The sequence below is a fragment of the Lagopus muta genome, chromosome 15 (assembly GCF_023343835.1).
Source record: "Lagopus muta isolate bLagMut1 chromosome 15, bLagMut1 primary, whole genome shotgun sequence".
Taxonomy (NCBI): Eukaryota; Metazoa; Chordata; class Aves; order Galliformes; family Phasianidae; genus Lagopus; species Lagopus muta.
In genome coordinates, this window is record NC_064447.1 from 12,578,595 (window position 1) to 12,591,359 (window position 12,765).

At 50.8% G+C, this 12,765-nt stretch overlaps 1 protein-coding gene and 1 long non-coding RNA gene across 3 annotated transcripts in view; one reads left to right on the forward strand and one right to left on the reverse strand.

Annotated features, from left to right (window-relative positions):
* Positions 1-11,581, forward strand: part of LOC125700687 (uncharacterized) — a 27,901-nt gene extending 16,320 nt beyond the window's left edge. The window contains exon 8 of the long non-coding RNA XR_007380018.1: positions 170-11,581. This is a non-coding gene — a long non-coding RNA (uncharacterized LOC125700687). The remainder of the gene's footprint in view (positions 1-169) is intronic.
* The window catches only part of ELFN1 (extracellular leucine rich repeat and fibronectin type III domain containing 1), an 89,803-nt gene that overhangs the window by 29,171 nt on the left and 47,867 nt on the right, over positions 1-12,765 (reverse strand). For both annotated transcript variants that reach the window (XM_048961763.1, XM_048961764.1), the window contains exon 3: positions 11,575-11,706. The gene's annotated coding sequence lies outside the window, so the exon portion shown is untranslated. The remainder of the gene's footprint in view (positions 1-11,574; positions 11,707-12,765) is intronic.

A 12,765-nucleotide genomic window follows, 5' to 3' on the forward strand; every position in this document is an offset into this window, starting at 1 on the left:
GTTCTTCCTTCTGCTTCTCCCACCTTCCCCTGCAGCCTCCTCCTGCCCCACACAGCAGGCTGCTGCTCAGACAACCATTACCCAGGTAGCAGGAGGAATTTCCTAGAAAACAGTACAGAAAAGCACCTCCTGCAGAGCTGCCTCCTAATAAGTCCCTGTTCTTCCACAGGCGGAAGGCGAAGCGGCCGAGCTTCAGCTGCACACACAGCAGGAGGGAGGGGGAACGCGCCGGGAGCGAGATGCAAACAGACCCAGGGAGGGGGAAAGCAGAGGCGTCATGGAAGGGCTGGAAGAGAAAATGGTTTCCTTGGGAAGAGGCTGGCAAGTCTCAGCTGGAAAGGGACAGCAAGGGAGAGATGAGAGAGCTGCTCTGGGTTGGAGAGAGAAGAGGAGCACGGTTTGGGTAAAGCTGAGCTCACCCTGGCCCTTGACATGGTAATGATGCAGACACAGACGTGTGATAAGCCCTGCTCTGCACACACTTTAAAATCTAAGTAGCTTATGAATAAGTAATAATCCCTATTCCCAGTGCCATAATCTATATTTAATTAAGAAAATAACTAAATGGCGGGAGTAAAAGGGGCTGTGTGGGGAAATGGAGACAGAAGCACTGTGAGACAAGCTCTGGTGGGAACGGGGACAAAAGGCAAACTCAGCATGGTCGTGGTGGCATGGTGGGGCTGCTGGGCTGGGCACAGGGTGACCTGCAGGAGGAGGTCTGCCCCAGCGACTGCCAGGGTCAGCACTGAGCTGAATGCTGAGCAGCTGCCCTGTTGGTCTGCTGTGTGACTTCGTGTTCCCTCCTGCTCCATTCTGGTGCTGATGGTGGGCTGCATGGAAAGTGATGCTCCAACGTGCCCAAGCACTGTTTGACAGTACCCAAATCACAGCCTTTGATACTGTTACAACATGCTGCTTGGTGCCTGTGATAAAGCATTCTTGGCAGGATGCTCCAAATGTCTTGCACGGACACAGAAAAGCGAACCCTGCCAGAATAACCCGTGCTGAAATGGGAAGAGAGCATTCTAGGTGATGCCAAGGGCAGCTCTGATCAACCTCCACTTTGGACAGGAGCAGAGTGTGGTTCCAAAGGTACCTCCATCCAGGGACTCTACAGGACCCTTTCACCACCAACAAAAGCTCTTTGTAGCTAAAGCCCCACACCTTTCCCACCCAGCATGTTGCACCAAGGCTGCAAAGTGTGGCTGCAGCCCTGCTCACTTAGCTGTGCTTCTTATTTCCCTAGTGGGGATCTGCAGTCACCTCTGCTCCTTTGGTTGTCAATAGTGAAACTGAGAGCACACCTTAAGGGCTCGGTCAAAGAAAAGAAAAAAAAAAACAATCTCAATCCACATGCTATACTTTATAAATAGGCCATCTGGTTTTTAAATTGAAAAACAACAATAATCACTGCTGAGAGCCCGCTGAACAAAAGCAGCCTTATTGCCACTGGGACAGATTCATTCTCACCAACAGAAACAGACATATTTTTCAAGCTGCTCTTGAGCTCCTGAAGTTGCTAACGTCCCACTGCATCACGGTGACTGCAATCAGGTTTTAGCTGCACTCTTCTCCTCTAAGTGCTGTTTTGGGGCAGTGTGGTGGGGAGTCTGGAGAAAGCAGTTCTTAGCTGGGTGGTAGGGAGCAGGGGTGGGATGGGCTGTGTTGCAGTGGGCATAGCAGCCAGGCAAGCTTAGCTTTCTGCTACTGTTAAGAGAAGGAGAAAAGCATAAGTTCCAGAGAGGAGGTCTGTCGAGGGTGCTGAGCAGGAGCAGCCATGGAAGGAGCCACATACCACAATCTGGAAGTCTTTGCTTCCTCTCTTCCCAGCGCAGTGAGCTCACTGGGAGCTCAGTGCTGGCCCAAACCCAGCCTGCCCAGAACAGTGCCCACAGCCAGGCATGCAGCCAAGCAGGTGGGGAACAGGAGTGCTGGAGCTCGCATTGTTTTATCTGGGTTTGGGTCCTTGAATCAGAAGGCTGGACACCATTAGCCGTTGCTGATCCAGAGCCAGGATCTGAACGCATGCGGCAGTGGCTCACATCGCTGGATCCCTGCCTGGGTGCTGCTTCAGGCACGGCTGCCAGCAGGCTCGTGCCATTGGCCTGCCCATATCACAGTCAGAACAAGTGATGTGGGACTGATGGGATGCCATCATCCTGGGCACACCATGGCACAGGAGGTGCGGCTGAGAGGGTCTTCTCCGTGCCAGAGTCTGAATGTTGCCTTTGGGCAGGAAGTGAGGACCTGTAACGTTGACCTAGCAAATGATGCTGGCTGCTCCGTGCTGGAAGATGTCGTTCTGAGCACAGCACATGGGTTCAAATGTTATGGAGAGATAAGAAAGGTGCAGACTTGGAGGTGGAGGAGAAAGGAAAGGAACAAAAACAATTTAATAATGAATATATTATGTAGACATGTCATGCCTCTTGCCTGCTGGCATGGATTAATATCCATAAATCAAAGAGGAAGGGACTGTTTTAAATGCTGGAGATGGAGGCTGGTCCTCAGAAAATTGCTAGAGGGGCATTAATAAGGAGAGACATCTGGGAACGGCTCCAGGTGCATTGGCTGCATGCAGGGGAAATTCTGCAGAACCAGTGTCAGCTGGAATGTATTCCTGTGCTGTGGGGACCCTGGGCCCCCATGTGCAGGCTGGAGGAGCCACGACTGAGGCAGGACTTTCTATCTGCCTCATCTGTGCTGGTCATGCAGTCGCCATCTCCCATCCCCCACAGTGACTGGGCCCCCAAGGATGGGAGCTGCACCTCTCCCAGTGAGCCCCAGGTAAGGGCAGTCCCTGAGCACTGCCCCATAGGGCTGCACTGAGATGGCATTGTGCAACCTCCCCCATCCCTGGGCAGGATTTGTGCTGGCTGGGGGCTCCTCTCCTCACCACATCACTTGCTAAAGCAGGGATAGAGCACTGGGATTGCACTAATCTCATTTGGTGTGTGTTTCCACAACCCTGATCTGCAGCCGAGGGGAAGGGGCTGGGAGAATTTTGCACTGCAGGGGAACCACCAGGGAGGAGCAGCTCCAGGAGAGAGCATCCACTGTCACACACATATGCAGAGAGAGGTGAGAAACCTGGCTGGTAGCAAGGGATGCTACAAAGCATCGTGTTCGTGGTATGAGCAGATTATAGGAGAAAGGGAGAAGGCAGGAAGGCTGTAGGTGGAAAATGCTGAGCAAATGGCCCACACTGCAGCACCACTGCTGATTTTTGTGGGGTCTCTATGAGCTGCAATAAGAGGAAAAGAAGGATGAAGAAGGCTGAGCATTTGGAAATAGCTCGATGAGCAGCCCCAGGTCCAAACAGTGGAGTGAGAGAGCGGATGTGGGATGGGAACCTCAAGCAAGGGATCCCTTGGGCTGCTGCATGCAAACCCACGTGTGACAAGGGCACAAGCAGGCTCAGCACGCAGAGTGGGGAATTGCTGTCTGACTGCATCTCTCCCTGATTTCATTGTGTTTTGTTTAATTGAATTGCACACACGCATGCACACAGAGCCCCTGTGCATTGTGTGAACTCTGCAAGGAAATGAGCAGCATGTTGAGGAGGTGGGAGCGAAGCAGGTAGGTGGAAAGGGGCAGAAGGAGAGACCTGAAGGGGGGCAGTGGGTGGGCTGGGGTGGGGGGCACAGCTCAGTCCTTCTGTCAGCTCCCTCTACAGCCTGGGCTGCTCTCTGAACACGAGACCCTGACCCAGGAGGAGGCAGCACTGCCTCACTTCCCATTGCTGCATATCTGCAGTGTTAGATGCGTGTCCAGCCTGGGCTGCAAGCAAAGCCAAGGACAATGCTGCTCTGTGATGCTCTGCAGTGCCAGAGAAGTGTGAGGTTAAAGGACGTGAGCATCCTGCCCAGGCTTGCTGTGACAGGCCTCGCATGTGCTTAGTCACATCAAGCTATGAAAACACTCTTGGAACCAAGACATTGATTCAAAGGAGCAGCAGCATTGCAAATACATCTGCCTGTGCAAAGGAGAACTTCAAAAGGGCTGACAGTCACTGAGCCCAGCAGTAACCTTTGGCTAATTAGCTGTCTTGATTTCCTTGCAGTTTATTTTTACACTTCTCGTGCTCTGAAATGCATTTACTGTAATGTCAGAAAGGTCATGGTAAATAAAAAGCTCCCTAGCAATAACTATATCCGCCCCACTGGGCTTTGGCGACTGATAACTTGTGGGACAGGCAGGTTGGCAGTGCTTTGCTGAGGGTTTTGTCTTGCACAGGGCTGTGCTGGGGGCAATAGAGGTTCCTGGGGCAAAGCAGGTATTTCTGAGCAGTGTGATGGACAGAGGGCACATGTAGAAGTGCTCTCCTGAGGTGAAGACTCAGGTGACCAGAATGGGGAAGTGAGGTCAGGAGAGCAGTGAGTAGATAGGTGGGAGCAATGCTGATGCTTGTAGAGAGGAGCAGGTGGGACCCCTGTACCCCTGGAAGGAAAAATCCTGTACCAGCCATCGTGCTGCTTCTCCACCCCCACCTGCAGCTCTTCTAGGCACAGACACAGCCCTTTGCTCTACTCGTGGTGCCACATCCCCAGCAGGATCTGACCTCCTTGCCTGGCCTAGCAAAGCCTGCCTGCCCCGGAGAAGCCAACAGGATGGATAGCTTCCATTTGGCCAAGGTCTTGGGGTTAAACTGGGGGGGTGACCACAACCCTGCTTCTCTCCACAGGAACATGCAGCCCATGCTGATTGCATGTGGGCATCCTCCTGCAGGCTCCAGCTCAACACTGGGCAGAGCCGTATCACTAGAAAGACAAAGGGTGAGAAAACAACTCTGTGCTGTGACCTCCAGTGCAAGCCACTCAGCGTGTGGCTCCCCTGCATTGTGCACAAAGATCAGTGGAAGGAAGCGTGGTGCTGAGAAGACACTGTTGTGTTAACGAGCAGAAATAAAGCCACTTGTAGAGGATGCTGCTTCCACAGGGTGGGATTTCACCCCATATCTCCTCATGCATGGGCTGTGTCAGTACCGAGTCTGCAACATCATGCCATGGAAAGCAAAAAAGGAATAACTGCTGGGAACCAGTGCCCTGGTAGAACTGGACCTGCACCACGGGATGTGCTACTGGGAAGCATCCCATGGTGAGGACTGCCCCATCCCACCTCGCTCCGAGAGCAAGGGCAAGGAGTAAGACATCAGTGGGATCATTAATTTCATTGTGGGTTTACAAGCAGTGAAATCTGCTCCTTCCTCTCTGCAGAGTCAGCAGCTCCCCCCACCATGTATTACATTTTAGTCTGTAAGTGCAAAGTGATTTCCGTTGAGGGCAGGGACGCTGAAGCACAGAGAAAAAGGGAGAATAATATCTTATCTTCCTTTAATCCCCACCATCCCAAAGGGTCGCAGAGCCGTTAGCTTCCCTTTCTATATGTACGCACAGTTAATTAGCATTGCTAGAGAACTGCAGGTATTCTCAGACTTAGTGGAGGGAATATCTTGTAATAGGACGGTAAGCAAATTGTTTCTGCTGCTTCTATTACAGCCGGCTTTGATTATCCGGGGTAATGGGATAACAGGGACAAAGCAAAAACATGGATAACATGAAACCTATGCAAATGAAGCTGGGAAAAAAAGTGCTGCTGAGAGTAATGGAGGAAAGAAAGGTCAGCAATGCTGATGAAGGAGCGTGGAGATCCCTGTGCTAGCACTGCCATGAGCTCACAAGCCCATGCATAATGGTACCTGGGTTCACAGAATCACAGAATGGCCAGGGTTGGAAGGGACCTCAAGGATCATGAATCTCCAACCCCCCCTGCCACATGCAGGGCCACCAAGCTCCCCATTCAATACTAGACCAGGCTGCCCAGGGTTGGGAGCTTCTACCCCGGGCATGGAGCTGCTCAAGAGAAGCTGTGGGATGAAAGTGGCCTTGCAGATCCATAGGTCCTGGCCCTAAAGAGGGAGCAGAGATCTTCCCTGGATGGTACAACCAAGTTACAGCAGAGGGAGGGGAGCTGCATTAAAGCCAAGCACTTCAAAGCCTCCACATGAGGGATATGTCATTAAAATAAATAAGATTTGGGCACCCAACCCTCCTCCTCCTTACACAAGCAGGAAGAAGCCCAATTTAAAGGTCAGCATCTTAAAATCTTTCACTGTGTATATACCAGGATAACTCAGCTCCAAACAGAAACCCCACACCCGCTTGATGAGCCACTCTTTGTAGGAGCATGGCAGGAGCACCGAGAGCCCAATCAGTGCAAGGGAAGGGATGTGATAAAGCAGGAGGAGAGAGAACAGAGGAGCTCCAAGAAGATCCAGCCCCAACCACATCTGCTTGGGCAAAGGACCGGCCCAGCAGTCCTTGATTTGCTCTGTAGGCCCCCATCCCTAAAGGGGAATTTCAAATCCACAACAGCAACGTCATGGAGGCAGCTCTGAGAAATCTCTGGTGGTGGGTGGATGGAAAGGGCACCCGTGGAGATGAGCCAGAAAGAAGAGAGGGAGGAATCTTGGAGGAAGACTAACCTTCTTAATAGGTTTTATTGATTTAACCCAAAGAGAGAACAGTAGGGGGAAACTTATGCCATTTAAATGCAAACCAGCAATAAAAATAATCATTAGAGTCATAATCTCAATCTGTTAGCATTTTATGTAGAAATGAGCTTAATGGGAAATGTTTTCCATGTAAACTATTTGCATTCACTTAGTACGAATAAGCCTCTTAAATATAATTCAGTCATTACCACTGAGTTTTATTAAGAGGTTGGTTTGGGTCCTAATTGCTTTAAAGTGTCTGTCTTGGGAAAGCCGCTGGCCTGCCCCAGCCAGGATTTAATGTTCATATCCCCATGGATATTCTTGTTTCCACATGGAGAATACATGTGGATTTTGATGGCGTTCAGAAAACGTCACTCTTCACCCAAACTGCACTGAGATTTTGGGACTGACCAAGGAGGGGCCGCATTTCTCAGTCAGATATTGGGGTCTTTTCAGAGGAAAAGTAACTTCAGAGCACGTTTCCAGGCCCTTCATTTCCTAGAAACAGCGAGAAGCATCTGACAATCTTTCTTTGCTAAGATTTGCTTTCTTTGCTTTCTCCCTAGTAAAATAAGAGGAAAACATAGGCCATAGGGAGGGGGAATCAGAGGTGCCCAGCCGCTCCAAAGAGGCTTTTTCTGGCCACTGCCCTGTCCCCAGGATCAGTCCCCATGGGGACATGGCTCTGTGCACGTGCAGATGCTCCAGGGATGTCACCAGCCCTGTGCCACCCACGCCACGCGCACCTCACAGCCACAAAGAGAGAAATAAATACCCTCTTCTGCCTGGGGACACCTTTTAATCTTCTTGTTAGATTTTCATGCCCCAGTCTGGAGGCTCAGTGGGGCCAGCCATGATCTCATTTTGCATCCCACCCACGGGGCTCTGCACAGCTGAGCCTGCTGCTTGTGCCACGTGCCGGTAGGGGCTGGGGTTGCTGCTTCATGGCATCCCAACCCTCCACAACAGCCCAAATCCTATCCCACTAGGAAAAGCATCCTATGGAGGGAACAGTAGTGATGCAATCAAGGTGCTGGACCTTGCTGGTGGCAGGACACACAGACACCACAAGCAGTGGCTCTCCAGGATGCCATGGCAGATGCTGCCAGGCAGGGCTCAAAGGGTGGCTGGTGCTGCCTGGCACAGCACTCCATTGGGCCAGGTGACGCTGCCCACCTGGTGCATTTGGGGTTTCAGATCTCTTCCAGACCAGCCCCCAGATTTTGCAAAAAGCTGGGTAACTTCAGGATGTGTGTGAGGTTACCCTCACCAGGCTCAGCTAAGAGTAATCAGAGCTTCAGGCCATAAGCCGATTCCTTGTGCATCTCAGGAAGGAATTAGCCCTGTCTCCCCCGTCCCACACCACCATGCAGCATTTGCACAGCTCAAAGGACTTGAGTCCCAATGCCGATTTTGTCCCAGGGTAACAAGGGCCCTATGAGAGGCAGGGGAACTCTATGTCAGCCACCACCTCCCCCCTCCCTGAGGCTCCTGCCTCGTTTCTCCCCCAGTTCTGCTTCTGCTGGCAGCAGGAATTCCTCTACGTTTGCTGAGCAACGTGTTGCAGTCTGCAATAGCTCACCCTGGCTGGAAGCTCATCCTTGTGTGTAAATACTGTGTGCAACTGTGTCTTCATTTCATGTTATGGAAGTGCATCCAAAGCAGCTAAGCAGACTTTCTCTGCAGTGTGGATGGTGTAAATGATCCAAATTTAACATGTGGTTACATGGTCTGAAGATTTCATTGAGCTTTCAGGTCGGATGGCACTGTAACTGCAGTCCGGCCTCCTGGCTGCTGGGTTTTGCCCAGGGGTTTAAAGCGAGTTGGGCTCTTAAGCTCCAACCTTCTGATGCACAATGAGTCCAGTTTGTAAGCAGGAGCAGTGGCTGCTGCAGGCAGGTGGTTCACAACCCACCCGAAAACCAAAGACCAGAACCTTGCCCAGCAGCTCTGAAGGGCAGCAGGTTCTGGCTGACAGCACATGCACAGACTGGGTTATTTTGCTATAGCGTGTTTGACTTGTGAAGTGAAGGTAATGAATGGTTCTGAGGTCAAAGCCGTTATTCAAAAGCAATATTGTTATCACTGCTTCCATCTGTAAGCCTTGCTATTCAGAAGCCAGCGCTGTCACAGAACAGCAAGACAGGTGATTGCCTCGGGTCTGCCAGGTGGGTCACTGAGACAGACTGGGACTAAGGGACCGCTGAGGAGAGATGTGGCACCAGCAGCCCAGGAGCCATCCCACATCCCTGCCCCAGGACTGGGTGGCAGTGGCACGGGGACGAGGGGCTGGGAAGGAGCTGCATGTCCCCGTGCCCAATGTCTTGTGCCACATGGCAGATTCCCAAGCAGCTGGGAGAGGACAATGATTTCTATTGCCAGTTTTCTAATTTATCTAATGAGCAAGAAAATAAATCAAGCTGACGGTCACCCAGGTGGTTCTGAGCTTCTGCTGGCTCCTCACGGTCCCCTTGTTCCTCCAGCCCATTTGATAGCAGGGTTATAACCTGAGGACGTGGCAATAATTCCTGCTATAATCTTTTCTTTCCTAACGTCACTTAGCAGATGGAGTCATTTAGAGGTGCTCATGTTTATATGAACGGCTTGCCCTGAAAGGGACGGAGCCGGGGATGCTGGCAAGATGTTTGGGATCGTTAGCCTAGAAAATGCTTAGCAGGGGAAGCAGTTGGCAGGCAGATTTCACGGACATGGCGCCGGCATCTTCTGCCAGCAAAATTACAAGGCTGAAATCCTGGAGCTGGATGGGGCCAAACTGTTCACAGCAAACAATTTAATTGATGAATGAAGTGGATTGCCCAGGAGATGGTTTCCAGTCATCTGCTCATTGCACGAAGCCACTTGGAGAAAGAGCCATGCCATCGGGTGTCACCAGCTGCCCATGTAGGCATGGGCTGGCTGGGGGTCCCCAACCCCACACTCTCCTGGACCTCTGCCCCTCAAATGAGCAGCCCAGTGCCATGAGCACAGCCACCTCCAAGCTCGTCTGCTTCATCTCACCAAATGCGTTATGCTTGCCTACAGATCCTGCTGCTATGAGGTCACTGCAGCTAGAGCCATGACGCTACCACGCTGAAGATGTCAGTGCTGGTTTGAGTGGGCCCCGACACAACATGAAAAAGAACAAAGCCAAACTAAACAGCAGCACTTCCTTGTCAGCCTCTGCAAGAAGTGAGGTGGCAGCCTCAGAGGATTCTCCTCTCCAGCCCTCTGACCCTCTGCACAATACCACATAGCTACCAGCATAGGCTTCTTTCATCTGGTCAACTAGAGTAAACGACCTCCCCATCTCCTCCAAAGTGAATAGCCATGAAAATGCACACTGAGATGAAAGTTTGCAACCCTTGAAAATATTCTCTTGCTTGTGAAAGGGCTTCTGAGAAAGAAACAAAAGGGACAATGAGTGCCAAGGAAGGGGGAGATACTGCTCATGCTGCTGGGCAGCATTTGACCCGTCCCATGCAGAGGTTGGGAAGAAGAAGGAGACAAGGGGTTGAGACCAGCAGCTGCAGTCACTGCCCTGCAGGAGCAGCATCTCAGTGTCCACAGAGCCCAATCCCAAATTATTCAGCACAAGTGTTCTCAAACTCTTATTCTGCTGCTTTCTGGCAGGCACGGTGCTTTCTCTGCAAGTCCCATTTTACATCTTTGGTAATTCGGTGCAGGTGTAACACTCAATTGTGAAGACCCAGCAGGAGCCTGTGATGCAGGCATCTTCAAGACATAGGGCTTATCAGTTCAAATAACACAACTGTCTTTTATCTTTTGTGTCCCAAGCTGTTCTGGCACTCATATTTGTAATTTGTTGCCTGGCTCTGGGTCTGGCTCCAGCAGGACACTCACTGCTGTCCATCTGCCTGCATTGCCGGCATTTCTGTGTCCACCCAAGGGACCTGAGTGCCTATGCTCTGCTTATCTTTGCATCCTCATTGGCCAACAGTCACTTTGAAAGCAAGCCTTGGGAGCTGTAGACTTGCAGGTGCTTTCAAACAGTGAGCCCCAAACCCAAGCTGCTCATCAGTCCCTGCCTCCCAGCAACGGCTGCTCCCTCTCCATCCCATATGGCCTCCAGCAGTGCCCATACACCCAGCACTACCATTCCACCCATGGACCAGCACGCCTTTCACCAGCACTGCATTCTCTTCAAAAGAGGATAAACGAGGTAAAAGAAGAAAAGGTGAAAACATGATAATAGCTGTGGGAAAAGGGCCACTGCTATAGATTCGACAATGCTGGAAATGGAGGCTCTGAGAAAAGTTTTTCTCCTGAAATTATTCTTTTCAATCTCAACAGCTCACCGAAGAAAAGTTTAAGCACACTTTTTAACACCTTTTGTACTCAAATTCCAAATTCACTTGTCTACCCAAGCAATAACAGGAATAATCTTTTTTATCCAGCTGCACATTCTGCTGTCAAAATTTGTTTCCATTAAACTGTTCCCTTTTGTCCTCTTAAAAAGCATATTTTAAATAATAACAGTGCAAAAAAAAAAAATTATACACTATCCAAAAACTCAACCCTGTCGACTGTGCACTTTTATACAAAAGTTATCTCCTTCTCTCGATGAACTGATGAAAACCCTTTTCATAATGCTGAGGTGGAGAGGAGAAAGAGGAAGAATACTTCTCAGTGCGCCCAGCACAGCCACTCATTTCAACAGGAAGCACATGGCAAACTCTGGGCTTAGAAAACTAAATTACAGCACCAAGGTGAACCCGACGTTCTTCTTTTTTTTCTGCTTTGTAAAAAACCATTTTGTGGAAGTTGGAATGGAGGAACACATTGAGCTTCTCATTCAGGGAAAAAAAAAATGTGTTTTTTCTACATCCCTTAAATCTTAACAGGAGAATGTGAATTCAAGCTAATATATATATAAAACCATAATAAACTTGCACTGCTTGCACACCCTCAGCAGTGTGGAAGCTGCAGCTCACTCGTAGTTCCTCCAGGAAGGTCCATGCTCAGCACCCAGCCCACCATCCCTCTTCCCCATGCCCAGCTGTCTCACATCAGTCTCCTTCTCTCACTCTGGACATGCAAGTATGAAGGTTGCTCCCTACCTTTGTGCCTGTGTGTTGCTGCTGGCTCCTGCTGAAGTCATGAAGGTCTGCTAGTTGGTGTCTGTGGGGGCTGCGGGGCACAGTGGGCACAGCATTGGGGGTCCTGCAGGACGGTCAGCACTGGTGTTGGAGCTGCAAGGGCAGACATGAAAACGTTAGGGGGAAATTTCATTGGGGGTATAAAGTGTTGAGTAACACGAAGCTGTCCCAGGGACAGCATGGCTGCTCCAGTTGCTGCAGTGCAGGGAGCAGAGGGGTATGGGAAGAGGACCATGGAAAGGTCCCAGCACTGAGAGCAGCTGCTCAACATCACAGTGCAAAGGGAATCCATCTGTTAGCAGAGGAGGGGCTGTAAGAAATGTTGGGAGGACTGAAGTTAGAGAAATGGGACAAATGGGGACTGACTGGGATGCAAAAGACAGATAGCTCTGGGCATGCACGGCGCAGATACCAGCAGGGATATCAGCACAGAACTCCTCGAGGAGTGCAGAGCCACCACCAGCACCAGCCACGCTGCATGGGCAGATTTCAATAAGCTTAATCATCTTTTCACATGGGAATCAGATGTGCTTTTAATTCTTAATTGCCATTTTATTGTCCTCACTGCTCACTTCTCACCCCCTTGTTGTTCTTGGATCTGGGTGCCTGGCTGGCCAGGGCTCCCTGTCCTCATCACTGCTGTCAGCCTCCAGCTTGCTCTGATGTGAGACCACCAGCGCAGCAAGAAGTGACACTGACCACAACAGGACTCATCTGCACAACACCCAGTGCCTTGTTTCATTATCATCAACACGATAACAATAAGAGCGACATTAGCAACAAGCACTTTATTATCCCTCCTGCTATCCTCATTCAGACGTGACCTGAGAAGTATTTCAGAAAGACAACCCAAACTCAGCGTGAGATCCAGGGGGGCAGGGCAGTTAATTAAACATCAGAGTGATGGGCAGAGCTGGGATGAGCCAAGAGTGGCAGCAGAGCTGGACAACCCCTGCCATGCTCAGGGAGATGGGTGGATCTGGGACACTGCCAGCCCTGTCCCCCAGCAGAGGCAGAGCCCTGCTACATGCACACATCTTTACACCCAGCCTTGCTCCCTGCTTGGTTGCTGTTTCATTGACTTGTGCAGGTGAGAACGTTTTCTGGAGAAAGCTGCCTCCCAAGCTGTGCTACTGACTGCCATCTGATCTG